Consider the following 16696-nt stretch of genomic DNA (forward strand, 5'->3'; position numbering starts at 1 on the left):
GACAGCCAGCATCAACCACCATGTGCTGTGAGCACTTAAGCAACGGTGCAGATAATCCCAGCCCCCAGTCATTGAGTAACCCCTAGCCTTCCAGTCTTTCTAGCCGAGGCCCAGATACCACGGAGTGGAACTCAGCCATCCTCTCCTGTGCCCTGTCCTGACCCGCAGAATGCACGATAGTTGTTATATGTCTCTGCGCTCTGGGACGTTTTGTTACATAGCAATAGCAACTGGAACAATTGCAGTGAAGCCTTGTTCTGTGTGTGACTCCATGCCCTGCAGACAGCATTCGCTGGATTGAAGTGACCAGAAAATTGGGCCCAGCCACTCCACCTCTCAGTGAGAGCCCTACAGGCGGGTAGACATGAGCTTTAAGGGAGCAGGGACTTAGTTGTCATACTCCCTGCTGGGTTCTCATGGCCTAAAATACCCTTAGGGAGGGGGGCAGTCAGATATTTGTTGAGTGAAAGAAGAAAAAGAAGTCTCCGATGAACTTGGGTGAGGTATTCGATAGAACTTTCCCCTGGACAAATGAATTAACGGCATTTGCAGCGACCTGGATGATACTGGAGACTATTCTTCTTTTTTTTTTTTTTCAACTAAGCCTCTTTAATACCGTCTTTCAGAAGTTCACACACACGCACACACAGATCAGAACAAGGTGGGGCCGCGGAGGGGAGCGGGGATCCGGGACTTGGGAGGTCCATAGCCTGGATTCCTTTCTGCCCGGCTATCCAGGGGCTGGAAGAGGTGGAAGGGAGAATTTACAGAGCTTTTACAGGCATGTTTCTTATCCCAGGGAGAAGGGTCCTGCACCAGGAACTTCCCAAATGTCCTACCGAAAACAAAAGGAGAGGTTCTGGGATTAGCAAGATACTAGGCTGAAATCTGGGTGGAGGAGGGACGAAAATATACTTGCAAAAAAAGGGAGGTGGGGGCGTGGCTACCCCAGGGCTCGGTCCTTTGGCCGGAGGAAAGGGAAGAGTCTGTCCGTCTTTAGGTGAGGCCTGGAACCACAAACCCAATCACTGGACTGAATCACCCCGCGGAGAAAAAAGAAGGCGGAGCCTGCCGACCTGGAGGCGGGGTTTTGTCAGAGCGAGGGCGGAGCTTATGGAGGAGGCGGGGTTTTGTCAGAGCGAGGGCGGAGCTTATGGAGGAGGCGGGGTTTTAGGGACCAAACCGAGATTGCTCGGCTGAGGGCGCTAGGCTTTGAGGGTGAGGGGGCCTGGAGCGACTGAGGGTCCGGCGTTTGGCCGGGATCCCGTAAAGCGGCGTCCCTTGGGGTGTGGGTTTTGGAGGGGTTCCTGAGGAACTGGATTCGGAGCTTGCTCGCAAGGCAAGACGTTCCGTGGAGGCGTAGTTTACGATGTGTTAAAGTCTGATGGCCCCAGAAGCGAGTGTGCCGGGCGCCCATTGGGTCCGCGGGATGACTGCAGAATGAGCCTGGGGGGTCGAGGGGCACAGAGTGGGGCCGGACCGGGGGCGTTTTTAGGGATCCCAGGAGTTCTTGTGGTGCTGCGCAGCGATGATGACTACGGTGAGGATGGTACAGAGCACCATGGCCGCGATGCCCACGGCCAGGGAGATGAAGAAGTTCCGGGCCTCGCGTGAAGCAATCTCGGCCGACACCATGTCTCCGCGGGCCAAGGCCCTGCGCACCTGCACTGCTTTCAAGATGGCAATGATGCCGTAGGCCAGAAGCAGCAGATGGCGGTCAGCACCGCGATGGGCCTGTAGTCCTGTGGCGGGCGCCTCGGCTCCAGTAGGGCCAGCCCCGGGCCCTGGGGAGGCAGGGGGAGAGTGGAGGTCGCTCCTGTCCCCCCCGGGGTCCCGCCTGCATATGGCGTGCCCACTGGGTAGATGGGCACGTAAGCAGTGCAGGGCTGCAGCTGTAGGGGGTATCCGGGCGCTACGTAGTCCCCCAGCGGCAGCGTGCCCACAGTCCCCGCGTGCGTGGGCACCACGAAGCCGGGGGCCTGGGCAGTCTGGGCGGGAGCCGGTGGGGGCGGGGCGGCGGCAGCGGGCGGCGGCAGGGGAAATGGGCCCTGGAAGCGAGTCTCCTGACTTTTCAGATGACATGCCTGTAGTGTCACTGGGACAGGGTCCCTGCAGCCGGAGTTGGGGGTCCTCGGCCGGTGCTGGAGTCTGGATGCTGGATGGCGCACTGGGGACTATTATTCTAAGGGAAGTAACTCAGGAGTGGAAATCCAGACATCGTATGTTCTCACTGATATGTGGGAGCTCAGCTATGAGGACGCAAAGGCATAAGAATGATACAGTGGACTCTGGGGACTTAGGGGGAAGGGTGGGAGGATGAGGGAGAAAAGATTACAAATGGGGTGCAGTGCAAAACAAATTGTAAATTTGTTTTCCTTTCTCAAATGATGGGAAATGATCAGCGGTGCACCCTATTTGATGGGTGATGGGCGCACCAAAATCTCACAGATCACCATTAAAGAACTTACTCTTGTAACCAAATATCACCTGTACCCCAATAACATATGAGAAAACTAAAAAAAAAAAAAAAAAATTTTTTTTGAAGAACTTCCCCTGGACAGAAAGGGCAACAGACCCCAAGCCACATAAGCATCGGCAGGGGATACAGATTCCTCCGGTTGGGAAGGGTCTGGAAGACTGTGAAATGGACAAGGCAGGAAGTGGATTTGATGAGTTCTTGGTCTATCCTGCACCCTCCCCACCCCGTGCCTGCCTTCTCAGTCTGCCCCCAAAATGAAAAGTACCACCAGGGAAATCACACCAGACTGGTGGGTGGTCAACCCACCAGTCTCCAGGCCTGGCTCAGCCACCAGCTTTCTGGGTGGCCCTGCGTCTGCCCTGCCCCTCTTGGGGCCTTGTCTCCCCTATCCCATATCGGGGTGGTAAAAGCCCAGGTCCTTCCAGCTGTGCCACTCTGGAGTCTCCAAGAAACCCCAGACAGCTCGACTTCCCACCTCCCAGTCGGCAGCCCAGCTAGGGCAGGAGCATTCTGACACTCCCTTGCACCAAACTGAGGCTAGGCTGCTAGGGTGTCACACCAGTGCCTCAGCCAGCACCTCCCTCCGCAGGCCCCTCCACTAGGCAGGATGGGCAGCAAATTGTAAATCTGTTTTCCTTTCTCAAATGATGGGAATTGATTAGCTTAGCGAGGAACTCCAGCTGCTCCGTGGAAAGGAATGAAGGTGGTTCCTGCAGTAGCTGTCATTGATTCAGACAAAGCCCGGACTAGGACTGGGAGGACTGAGGGGGTGGAGTGAGGGGTGGGGAAGAGTGGGGGCTGTGGTCAGCCCTTTATGGGCCCTAGGAACGTTCTCCTTCTCGGTGACAAATACCCTTTCTCTCTGCCTCTGTCTCTTTCTCCCTCATACAGGCATACTCAGAGGTTGTCAAAATTGAAACTCTGGGCTTCGTTGGGGCCCAGGAACCAAGGTGGACACACATCCGCGTGATCAGATCGTCCTCCTCTTGGGAAAGGCAACCGGGGCAGCTTCTTAAAAGAGAGCAAGAGGCCCTAGGGAGACTCAAAAGGAAAGACCTCACCCAGTTTCAAGCTCAGGCTTGTGGCAACCCAAAGCCATGTCTGCAGTCAAATCCCAGGTTTATCACAGAAAAAGAAAAACAAAACACATAACCATTAATAGCAGCTATCTGGGAGGATTATGGGTGATTTTTATTTTCTCCTTTGTACTTGTCTGTTTCTAATTTTTCTGCAATGATCAGGTACAGCTTTACTTTTAGAATCAGAAATAAATGTTATTTTAAAATAGAATATTTGTGTATGTGTGGGGAAGGGATTTTGCTAACAGCCTTCAACCCTTTGAGGAATTCCTGTAAGAGGCAGGGGAGGAGGGCTCTGCCGTGCAAGGAGAGAAACCGAGGAGAGGCGGCTTAAGTTGTAGCAGGAGAGAGCCCGGTAAGAAAGCAGAAGGACCTTGGACAGGGGGAGTGGGCAAACGCCCCGTGGGTGAGCGAGTGTGGAATCACCTATTCCCGAGATGGAGAGAGGGATCATTCAATGAGCAGCAAGCAGGTAGTGGCCCACTGGACCCAGAAGAGACTTCAGAGTATACCTTCTCCAGCGCCTTCATTTTACACATGGGGAAACTGAGACTTACTCAAGGTGAAGTCAAGGAGAAGGGACTGACCCGAGCTCATCTTATCCGTGGCAGGACCAGGATTCATTCTACTCCATCCCCAGATTCTGGGGACTGTTTTTGGCAGCCTCAAGGAACAACCAGGCCTGGAGGGAGATGGCTTGTGGACTCGAAGTGCCAAAATAGGAGAGCTAGTTTTGGTTTTGTTTTGTTTTTTGAGACGGAGTCTTGCTCTGTCGCCCTGGCTGGAGTGCAGTGGTGCTATCTCAGCTCACTGCAACCTCCACATCCTGGGTTCAAGTGATTCTTGTGCCTCAGCCTCCTGAGTAGCTGGGACTACAGGCATGCACCACCATGCCTGGCTAATTTTTGTATTTTTTAGTAGAGATGAGGTTTCACCATGTTGGCCAGGCTGGTCTTGAACTCCTGACCTCAAGCGATCTGCCCACCTCAGCCTTCCAATGTGTTGAGATTACAGGTGTGAGCCACCGCACCCAGCGGGAGAGCTGTTTTTGAAGCTGAAGGGAAAAGGCAATCTTCAAGTCACAGGTCAGACGGACTTCCCCATTTGGACAGAATGGGGCTTTCGTGGGAGGTGGTGTCACCTCAAAATCATCCCCAGGCCCCTGCCAGGCCTCACTCTTCTCCAGGGCAAGTGGGGCTCCTAGGGATGTGAACCCACACCAGAGTCTCCCTGTGCTCTTGTTTTTATTATATTATTATTATTATTGTTTTTTATAAAGATGGGTTTTCACCATGATGGCCAGGCTGGTCTTGAACTTCTGACTTCAGGTGATCCACCCACCTCGGCCTCCCAAAGTGCTAGGATTACAGGTGTGATCTCCGCACCCGGCCTGTGCTCTTGTTTATAACTCCCTTCCTCTGGCAGAGGATAACAGAACCCTTCCTTCTCCATTCCCCCATCCCAGCCAGACTATTAAAATGTCATCAAAAAATCACATTAGACATGCAGATTTGACTTAAAATACATATATGTATATACAATTTAACAGCAATGAGGAGCTAATCAGTTTTTCTTCCCGGATCAGGGTGTTTTGCCTTCCCTGTTTCAGCTCTGGTGCTTGAACATCTTGAGGTCTTTGATTCTCTTACCCTTCGGTCGAGAGATTTGGGCAGAGGCGCGAAATGAGTTATTTTGAGTTGAACAGCTCCAGAGAAAGGAGAAAAGAAAAGGGGAGGCCTTGGTGCCACCTAGGCATCGCTGTGCTAAGTCTGGATACTCCATCTTCTGAGAATCTGTAGCTCTCTGGATGCCCCAGCTATGTACCTGTCATCAGAATCCCAAACCTTTCTCTGAGACCTGGAACCTGCACCTAGGCCAGGAGGCTGGAGAGGCACTGGAGATGTGGTGGTGAAACTGGGGCAAAATCACACACATGGGGTGAAGTCAAATGCCTAGCTAGTTCACTGCAGAAACTGACGCGCATTAGGATCATCATCATAATTAACTCTGCATCTACCACGTGCCCAGTACTCCTTATCCATCCTCTGTGATTCTCACATCAGCCCTGCAAGGACGCTGGAGAAGGCGTTATGAGCATCTACTTTTTACAGAAGCAAAATCAGAATTAGAAAGGTTCAGTGACTCGCTGGTGGTCACACAGCTACTAAGGGGCAGAACTGGAGTTTGAACCTCAGGTCTATTGCTCCTAAAGCCCAGGCTCTTTTTAGCCATACCAGGCAGCCTACGAGCTCTTTGATAGCTGAGATGTCAGTACTCACTGAAGAAACCCATTGCCTTTTACCAAGTTTTCACCATCCCCATAAGACCGGAAATCACTCAGAGCCTGGCAATTCTGCTTTCAGTAGGCGGCAATTCAGGGCATGATGTAAAGGAAGTCTCCCACCAACCTCAGAAACTTGGCCTTCCCTTCAATGGGTCATGGGTATGATGGTGAATTCTACGTGTCAACTTGACTGGGCTATGGGGTGGCAAGACATTAGGTCAAACGTGATTCTGTGTGTGTGTGTGTGTGTGTGAGAGAGAGAGAGAGAGAGAGACAGAGACAGAGAGAGAGAGAGAGAGACAGAGACAGAGAGAGAGGCTGGGGGAGAGAGAGAGAGAGAGAGGAAGAGAGAGAGTTTCCAGATAAGTTTGGGTTTTCTTTTTTTTTTAAAGATGGGGTTTCACCATGATGGCCAGGCTGGTCTTGAACCCCTGACCTCAGGTGATCCACCCACCTCAGACTCCCAACTGCTAGGATTACAGGTGTCAGTCACCACGCCTGGCCAAGTTTGGGTTTTTTTTGAGATGGAGTCTTGCTCTGTTGCCCAGGTTGGAGTGCGGTGGCACAATCTCGGCTCACTGCAAACTCTGCCTCCCGGGGTCAAGTGCTTCTCCTGTCTCAGCCTCCTGAGCAGCTAGGATTACAGGTCCATGCCACCATGCTTGGCTAATGTTTGTATTTTTAGTAGAGATGGGGTTTCACCATGTTAGCCAGGCTAGTCTTGAACTCCTACCTCAAGTGAGCTGCCCGCCTCAGCCTCCCAATATGCTGGGATTACAGGAGTGAGCCGCCAAGTTCAGCCTCCGGATAAGATTAGCATCAGTACACAGAGTAGAGCACATGGTGCTCACTAACGAGGGTGGGCCTCAACCAATCAGTTGAAGATCTGAATAGAACAAAAAGGCTGAGTAAGACGGAATTCTTTTTGCTGAATGCTAGAGCTTGGATGTTGGTCTTTTCTTTTCTTTTTTTTTTCTCTCTCTTATTTTATTTTTATTTTTGAGATGGAGTCTTGCTCTGTTGCCGAGGCTGGAGTGCAGTGGTGTATCTTAGCTCACTGCAACTCCATCTCCCAGGTCCAAGCAATTCTCCTGCCTCAGCCTCCCGAGCAACTGGAACTACAGGCGCACGCCAGCACGCTCAGCTAATTTTTTGTATTTTTAGTAGAGACGGGATTTCACGATATTGGCCAGGCTGGTCTCGAACTGTTGGCCTCATGAACCACCCACCTGGGACTCCCAAAGTGCTGGGATTACAGGTGGGAGCCACCATGCCCGGCTGACACTGGTCTTTTCTGGCCTTTGGACTTAAGCTAAAATACTTGCTGTTCTTGGGTCTTCAGCCTGCCAACTTTCAGACTAGAACTTACACCATCGTCCTTCCTGGTCCTCAGCCCTTCAGTCTCCAACAGCAGCTATGCCGTCAGCTCTCCTGGGTCTCCAGCTTGCTGCCTCCAGATCTTGGGGCTTCTCAGCCTCCATCGTCACATAAGCCAATTCCTTCTCATAAATCTCTCTCTCTGACATATATAAATCTCCTATTATTTCTTTTTCTCTGGAGAACCCTAATACAATGGGGCCATGAAGCATCCCAGAGAGAAAGTAGGGGTGAAGGAGGGAGCCCCATCCTAGCAGCTGGATCCTAGGGCCCTCCCAGAGTCTTCTCTGAAGAAGTCCCAAGTCCTACCTAGAATCTCAAATAAAAATGGCAACAGAGCCTGGGAATGGAAGGGGTGTTGTTGGGTGACTTTCCACACTTGTCTGAGCTCTTTCCCCAGCAAGAAGACCCGAAATCTTTCACCCCATGTCCCCTGCCCCAGCCCCAGGGAAACCTGGCTTTGCGGCTGTGGCTGAAGCAGGCACCTACCCCCACTCCCCACCACCCCTGCAGCCCCCTAAGAAACACATCTTTGTTGGTTCAATTTGCCAGCAGGAAGCTCAGAGGGGCACAAACGACCATTCCTCTCTGCAAAGAAAACCAGGGCTAATTATTAGGAGCCCAGGTTGGGTGGGGAGGGGAGTCAGGTGGGACTCTGTGGCGAGCCTGTCCAAGCCCCCCATTTCTCAGAGAAGGTCAGGCTGCACAGATGGAGTCGATGCAGGATGACTGGCCTCCCTGGGATGACAGCTGGTGAGGAAACTGTGGGCGCTGACTCGTAAACCGAACGGCTCAATATTTATCAGGCAAACAAGCTTTGCCCGGGTCCATATATCACCCGGGGAAACGTCCCAGCCAACACCAGAGGGATCCAACGCTGATGGGCACAACAGCCACTGTCACCTTCCCTGTTCTGTGTCCCCTCTCTAGTGGGCTCCGTGGGACAGAACTGGACCCCCTAACACCAAGAGGGAAATATGGAATGGGGATGGTGACACTGCTCCCCTGCAGAACCACAGCAGCTGGTATGATTATTATGAACTTCTTAGTTCATCATAAGGTCTGGCCCCTGCTGTAGGCAGGTCCACAAGTCGACTGGAGCAGACTCCTTTATTCTCTGCTGCAAAGATCCTCGGACTGCAGTGTGAATTGGAGTGACTAGGCATACTTGTTAAAGTGCAGATTCTAGGGTGATACCAGGTCAGATTCTGAGGAGGTGGGGACCAGGAACCTGGGCTTTGTTTCCTTTGGTCTGTTTTGAGATGAGGTCTCACTCTGTTTCCCAGGCTGGACTCCAGTGACACTATCACGGCGCAATGCAGCGTCGACCTCCCGGGCTCAAGTGGTCCTCCCACCTCAGCCTCCCGAGTAGCTGAGAATACAGGCGCATGCCACCACACCTGGCTGTCTTTTATAAAATCTTTTTTGTGGAAATGGATTTTGCTAGGTTGCCTAGGCTGATCTCAAGCTCAAGCAATCTTTCTTCCCCGGTCTTCCAACGTGCTGGCAATACAGGTGTCAGCCAACGTGCCCAACCTGGAATCTGTATTTAAACACCTCCCCAGGTGATTCTGATACAGGTGGTCCAGGAGCATTCTTGGAAAGCCCTTGCTGCCCTGGTCCTTCTCCCCTGTTCCCAGTGGCTCCCTCCAGCAACTGATCAGCCTTTGGCCTCCCCGCCCCCACCCGACAAGACTCACATGTGCCCCTGGGGGTTCAGGGAATGGACTCAGGCTGCTGGATCTTTAGCCAAGGCTCACTCCTCAGAGTATCTTTTCCTGCAGCCATGGGGAGGGAAGAAATAATGGCATTTGGGCCAGCCGGACAGGGGGACACACACAGCACACTCAGATCAGCCAAACAGCTCTTCTTGGTAGAGCCAGACCGTAGAAGGAAATAGAAGTCCAAGGGCTCACTATCTGCCAGGCCCCTTACAAGGGGACTGGGTGGGGAGTTTATCATTCACTGAGCACTACTATGTGTCTGGCACACGGGAGGTGCTTTCTTTCTTTATTTATTTATATCATGTCTGATCCAACCCCCGCCCTACAAGGCTGGCTGCAGAGCTCGGCTGGACTGGAGCCTCTGGAGGCAATGTCACAGCCCATCCTTTTAGCCACAGTGCCCCGCTGCCAAAAGGAACTCCGCCGATTGAGACTCTCTGGCCCCTTTTCCCCACCCGCCTGCACAACTCCGGCCTCGCCGTCAAATCCCAACAGCTCTGGATCCTGAAGCCCACACAGCAGCCTTGGCATCACTGGGGAAAAGACAGTGGAAGCTGAATAAAATCAGCAACACTTACAGAACCTGTGAGATCTGACCAGACTCCCAGATGCCCTGGCCTGAAGGGTCAGGGGGTTCCTGGAAACCCTCACTGCAGTCCTTGGCCGACCTGTCCAGACCATCCCCTCCCACCGCATGGCTCCCACCCTCAGCCCCAAGTCCTGGGTGTGTGACGCTGGAGACCACAGCTGCCAAGTGCAGAAGAAGCTCTGGGCCCAGCAGCCAGTCCAGCCCCCGAGGCCCTCCACCGCCGGGTTCATAGAAAATAAAAAGATTTCAACGATATATGATCAATAACTATGGCCATCAAAGCCAAATTGGATTTCTCCCTGGCTGATGAGCTCAGGGCCCTTTTCATTCTGAGATCCGATCAACAAATCTGTAAAACAATTCCCTCAGCATCGCATCTTGGGATCTTGCTGCAAGTTCAAGCTTGGGGGCAAGGGAGGTGGAGGAAGCAGGTGATCTGTGCCTGAGGCAGCACAAGTGGCCCCAGGGACTTCAGGTTGGAACCTGCCTGGACACTGGCCTGCTGTGTGACCTAGAACATGTCCCTTCACATCTCTGGATAGGTAGTTTCTTCATCTGCCAGATGGGGAGTGGGAAGAGACGCTCTCTAAATCCTCTGCCTCTGATTCTCAGTCACCACCCGGTTGGGGGAGGCAGAGCAAAGGGAGCTGGATGTTGGGAGAGGCTCCCCTTCACCTCTTTACAGAATCACTGGTGGGGGCAGCATGCAGGGGTCCTGCTGTCTTTGGAGGGGGCACGCACAGGGGCCAGGCCAAGTGGCAAGAACAGCTGAATAGCCAATAGCCATGTGCTGGGTGCCATCAGCTTTGCTGGGACACGGCAGGTGGTCACCGGCCAGTTCCTAGCTCTGGGGAACGCTTGGGAGACTGCAATCCCTCCCGCAGCCTCAGCACACCCAGACCACAATCTGTGGGTCCGGGCATGTTGCAAAACTCTTCCTTGCCCCACACCACCCAAAGAGAAGCTGGAGAGTACATGGGAAGCTAAACGTGCTCAAACCTGCTGGGGGGCCGGGATGGAGCTCGGGATGGTGCTCTGGGAGAGGGCTGTACACTCAGCCTCACTGCCTGGGAAGGAGGAGACAACCTTAGGGCAAATCTCTCTCCCTCTGAGAACTTGGGGCTCCCCCATCCCCTGCTGCCTGGGCCTGTGAAGGGCTGAGGAGGCCAGCAGCAGAGGAGAGCGGGGAGGAGGCGGTGGAGCTGCCCTTGTGATCCTGAGCCGGAGCCCTTTCTCTTCCCATCCTCAACCCTCTCGTCGGGGTGGGGAGCAGTGGGACCGAATCGTGTTGCCTCCATGCAGCAACTTCCAGCTTGGGGATCATTTTTGCGTAGGTTTCTCCTCCTAGGAATTATTTCCAATTTGCAGACATGAAAACTGAGACTAAGAAAGCGAAGGGACTTATTTGAACCTGATTTCTGATAAGCTGAGTACCCTTCTCACTGTGGTAGATTTTATTTGAGTCTTACGTATTTCAATATCTCAGGGTCCTAAAGTCAGACCTCCCAACCCCAACTTGGGTGTGTGTGCATGCATGCACGTGAGTGTACATACACACACACACAAACACACAGCATCTGCCCTTCTGGTCACAGCTTAGTTACAGCACTGGCTGGACTGTGGGTTCCAGGGAAGGGAGGAGGGTGGAACTGGACTGACCCAGGTCCCCATCAGGTCAGTGGCTCCAAGGAAGGCTTCTTGACTCCCCTGCTGAGTGACAGCTCAGGCATGGATAGTGAGGAGCAGGTGTCTGTCCAGGAGGTGGGCTCAGTAGCCCTCAGCCCCTGGGGCCAGCACAGAGGCCCTTGCTCTCGGGTGGGGGGAGTCTGACACTGGCCTCAGCCTCACCACTCCCTCCACAATGATGCAGCTGCCTACCGAGACAGGAGTTGAGGGTTGCTGCTCAGCTGCTGGGGCAGAGGACGGGGGATGGAGAAGGAAGCCTCAAACACTGCCCTTCCCCAACTCTGCTGCCTTTCTCATAAAATGCTTGGGAGGCTCAGGGCCGCCGCAGGAACTAAGAACTGTTGCTCCCAGCCCCAGAGGCCAAGAAATACCCAGTGAAGCTACCTGGACTCAAAAATCCCAGACCCCTTCCCTCACACCCCCACCCTGCTCAATGGTGGAGTGTTACCAAAGTCCCATGGGCATGCCCCTCCCCACGCACCAGGTCTTCCATGATAATGGGGCTCTGTCTCCTATTTGAACTTGGCCAAGTCTTTCCTTCTCCCGGGCCTCAGTATGCCCTTCTGTCAAATGGGAGGGCTGGACTCGAGCTTTCAGATACCTCCCAGTTCTGTCATTTGGAGTCCCTAGAGGGCCAGGACACAGGAGTGTGACACAAGAGAGAGGATGGGGTAATTTAGGGCTCGGGAGCCAGTTGAGGTCAAAGGGTCATAGATTCCCCGGGTCCTGAGGCAGCAGCCTCCATCTGCTTTCAGCAGGTTCCAATCCATGCCACAGCCAGAAGCCAGAGACAGCCCAGGACCAGAGGGTCCTGCAGAATGGGATGAGGGTGGGGCAGGCAGTGAGAGGGCAACATTCAGGGAGTCAGTCTCTCGACCCAACCTGAGCCAAGGGGGTTCTGGGCCCCTCATTATTCCAGGACTGGAGAACCAGCTGGAGGAGGAGAAGGCTGGGAATGCTTTGAGAGTAGGTCTGCAGTGGGAGAAATAAACTACTTAAGCTACTTAGTCTTTGGGGCTGGTGACAGCAGGAATGATGCAAATTGATTCCTATTCAAGTGCTGTCCCAGGCAAGGTGGGGGCAGGGAAGGCAGAACCCTCCTTCCCGGAAGCAATCACCTCCAAGCTCACCCCCTGAGCATCAGAGCAACTTCTGAGCAGGGTAGCAGCGCAGCCACCCTGTTCCCCCAGACCTGGGCTCAGCTGCCCATTCTCCATGTCCCCTCAGGATGGGGGGACGTCCAGGACTCTCTAATCCAGAGCCAAAGCTCCCCCTCCCCAGGCTCCTCCAATCCAGGGCACTCCACTGCTGGGCAGGGCAGCTCCTCAGCTTTTCCTGGGGTGGGGGATGAGAAAATGACCCTTCCCTTTCTCTGTATTTGGGGTCAGGCCCTGCCAAATCAAAGCCCTGATGTCAAAGTTCTTCAACCCCCTCCCCAATTCATACATTTACCAATTCATTCACTCTCACTTCATTCACTTGTTGGTGCTTGCTATATAAAATAAAATAAAAACTTCAAAGTTTTGCCATAAGCAATTGAGCATATTCCTAGAAATGTTTCTAAATCGTAACCTGAGAGAATGTCGATCTCCGTAGTGTGAAAATGACTAGGGCCGTGATTTAACTTGCTTTTTTTTTTTCAATAATTCCCTTTTGTTTTTCTCTGATCATTCTTTTCTTTCCTGAGCCTCTTTAGAGCAACACTTACAGGATTGCCTCTGTAAATCCTTAATCCTGTCCCGGAAAAACTAACCCCCAAATCTCTAGTATCCACTGGCTTTTTCCAGTGTGGAAGCCGTCCCCTAGACCTCCCATAGATCACTGGAAAGGACCCGAGGCCTCAGGTCTAATACCCGGCTTGTCACTAACTGGTGTGTGGCTTTGGTTTGCCCCTTAGTCTCTGCGAGTCTGCTGCACCCTCATCTGTCAAAGGTGGAACTGGACTTAGTTGAGCTCTGAGGTCCATATAGACTTGGCACCTTCACGTCCTCGTTATGTCAACTGGACATCAACTTAACAGGGGACTTCCCTGCCAAATGTCCTCTTCTTCCTACAACAGGCTGTTTCTGTATGTGCATGTTTCATGCTAAGCACTTCTTTCTGGGGGAAGATGGCAGAGGACATTTTTCTACAGAGACAAAGTGATTTGGAGAGTCACCTGGCCCCTGAAGAGGGAATGGTAGTATCCAGCCACCCAGCGTGCAGTGAACTGGAGCAGGGATCTCGGCACATGGGGAGGTGGGGAGGCTCCCCCTAACCTGGGGCACCTGTTGTTCCTCCAGACTGCAGCGCATGCTCTTAGCTCATCCTCTTACCTGGCTCTCACCACACTCCTGGCTTTAGTCACCACGTCACTTCACTCTAGCTTCAGGTAGCCATCAGCAGGGCCTGGCAACATACACTGGTTTAGTTTATTTTTGTCTGCAGGTGAAATCCCTAAGGGCTCTGCCGCGCACTCCAGCCTTGTGACCCTCGTCTTCCAGGAACCATGCAAGAAGTACAGCCACCAGAGGTCCTTAAAACAGCAGGAAGTGTGGGCCTGTCCCCGTTTTGTGCGGCCACCTATCTGCTGAGGAGCATCTGGGCCTCGTTCCTCCAAGTCCACTGGAGGGTCCAGAAGAGGGAGTCAGAGGTGTGTCCCGGTGGAGCGGGAAGAAAGGCAGAAAGCCTTTCTGACAGCTATGGAATACCCTTAGCCAAGGCCCACTTGGCCCAGCATGAAGCAAAGGATGTGTAGTTTGCATAGACGGTTTTGAGACTGCTTCTCAACAGCCCCGGCAGCGTGGCAACTAGCAACAGCACACTTCTTGCCTCATCAGCTGCCCTGAGATGGAAAACTCAGTGGATATAGGACCCTGATTCTGATGAATGAAGCATGTGGTCCCAATGCTGGAGCTCCTCTGGCAGGTTCTAAAAGCACAATACTGAGCAGCGGTGCCCTGATGGACAGCACTGGTGGGGACTCAGTGAGCGCTACTCACAGATCCACACCTGATCCTATTGGGTCGTCAGGCTGGGCTTTGGTCTGCACTGTAGCATCTGTGTTCTTTGATTTCACATCATGAACATGGGGACTTCCCAGATACCATCTCAGGCTTAAGCTAGCACGTCCTATTTCTTTTCTTCTATGACATCCAAATTGGACTGACCTCACTTCAAATACACTGTCCCATTTTGTCATCCTATCTCACCCTGGGGAAACTGGGGACTGATAGTCAGACCAATTCTGCTGAAATTCTTGCACAGAGCAAACCTGTGCTCATTTTTAAGTGGCATGGGAGAGGCCCCCAGAGATGGTAAAGCCCAGTCTGTGTCTTCACAGTGCTGAGACAGTATGTCTGTGTGTATAAATGCATGATATAGATTGATATATGTTGCTATCGCCATGTGTTGAAGGCCAATATAACTGGTGGACAGGGTGGGAGAAAATGGAAGTCTTTTTGGTGATTATTAAAGCAAAACATATATAAGGAAATAAATAGTTTTTCTTTCACTGCTTTGTTTCCTATTTCTGCACCAATGCCTTGACAGTATACAGAACTAGAAAGAGAAAATGGGAAAGATAAACTGTGTTTCAGTGCATAGTCTAATGCTTGAACTCTAACTTTAAAAGATTAAGGTTTTTCCTCTTTGTCATTTTGTGCGAATCCCTAGTCCGAAAATATGCAAGAATGGTTCTTGAAGTTGGTGTACCTTAGAAATAGCTGTGGAGATTACAGGAGCTACACACTGGTCTCCAACCCCAGGAGACTGAGGTGGTGTGGGCCCTAGAGTCTGCCTTTTTATAATATAAGCACCACAGGTGGTTTTAGTACATGAGGGCTGCAGATCACACTGGGAAAAGTTCTTTTGGAGACAAGGAGGAAAGCGTGGGGCTTTATATTCAAACTCAGTATCAGTCTTGCCATAGTGAAACACAACCCTGAACAGAACCCAACAGCGCTTGATTCCAGGCTGATGTCCACAGAAGCAGCATTTAGACTCACCCTGGGCCACAAGGGAATCAGCTGCCCCAGGAGGAAGAACCCACCAAAGTTCTGGTGAGCTTTATCACTGGAAATTAATTGGGCTTCAAATAAATGTCAGGGGCAGGCAGGCTGCAGTGACCACAACACTCCTTGGGCAAACCCTGATGTTGCACAGGTCTGGAAGACGCCGGGCTTGAGGTCACAGCCAGTACGACAGCAGCAGCTGCAGCCGCTATGGGAATGCTTGCATCAGCCCTCCCACACTCCAGGCAGTGCAGCCTACAGAGAGATTCCTTTTGCTTGGGGGAAATAGAGGAGAGTAAGCTAGAGGCTTTACCTGGGAACCCAGAGAACAATCCCTGATCTTCCCCAAGTCCAAGAGGGCTGGGGACCTGGGAATCTGTAAGGACTGCAGTGTACCTGGGCCTAGGGTGCCCTGTAGTACAAAAATGGCTGTAGTGACCACTGGCTTAGGGAACTCGTCAGCCCACTTTGAATTCCTGGAAGGCCCTCTGAAGGACAGGTACAAACAAGACCTGACTGCAAAGGCTGGAATAAATACCTTATCCTTCAATGCCCAGATATTGACAAATATCAACAGTATCAAGAACACTGAAGTCAATACGACCTCACCAAATAGACCAGATAAGCCACCAGTGACCAACCCTGGAGCGATGGAGATATGTAACTTCTCAGGAAATTCAGAATAACTACTTTGAGAAAGCTCAATGAACTTCAAGAAAACGGAAACAATTCAAAATTATATCAGAAAAATTTAACAAGGATACTGACATAATAGAAAACAGTAAACAAATCCTGGAGCTGGAAAATGCCTTAGTAAGTGTCAGTAGAATTGATTAAGCAGAATTAGTGAGCATTTAAAACAAGCTATTTCAAAATACAGTCAGAGGAGAAAAAAGAAAAGAATAATGAGAAGGAACACAGAATGCTTAAGAGATCTAGAAGAGGGCTTCAAAAGAGAAAATCAAAGATTCATTGGCCTTAAATAGGGGGTTGAGAAGGAGCACAGAGTAGAAGCCCTCTTCAAAGAAATAATAATAATAACAGAAAACTTTCTAAACCTAGAGAAAGATATAATATTCAGGCACATTGTGGAAGACAGTGTGGCGACGCCTCAAGGATCTAGAAACAGAAATACCATTTGACCCAGCAATCCCATGATTGGGTACATACCCAAAGGATTATAAAACATTCTATTATAAAGACACATGCACACGTATGTTTGCTGCAGCACTGCTTACAATAGCAAAGACTTGGAACCAAACCAAATGCCCATCAAAGATAGACTAGATAAAGAAAATGTGGCACATACACACCATGGAATACTATGCAGCCATAAAAAGGATGAGTTCATGTCCTTTACAGGGACATGGGTGAAAATGGAAACCATCATTCTCAGCAGACTGACACAGGAACAGAAAAGCAAACGTCGCATGTTCTCACTCATCAGTGGGTGCTGAACAATGAGAACACACGGACACAGGGAGGG

General features: G+C 51.6%; 1 pseudogene; it reads right to left on the reverse strand.

The window, feature by feature from the left end:
* Positions 1-1491: 1491 nt before the first annotated feature.
* LOC135269498 (proline-rich transmembrane protein 1-like) lies at positions 1492-12435 on the reverse strand (annotated as a pseudogene).
* Positions 12436-16696: the final 4261 nt, after the last annotated feature.

The sequence above is a fragment of the Aotus nancymaae genome, unplaced genomic scaffold (assembly GCF_030222135.1).
Source record: "Aotus nancymaae isolate 86718 unplaced genomic scaffold, 86718_ANA_hifiasm-v0.15.2.pri h1tg000053l, whole genome shotgun sequence".
NCBI lineage: Eukaryota > Metazoa > Chordata > Mammalia > Primates > Aotidae > Aotus > Aotus nancymaae.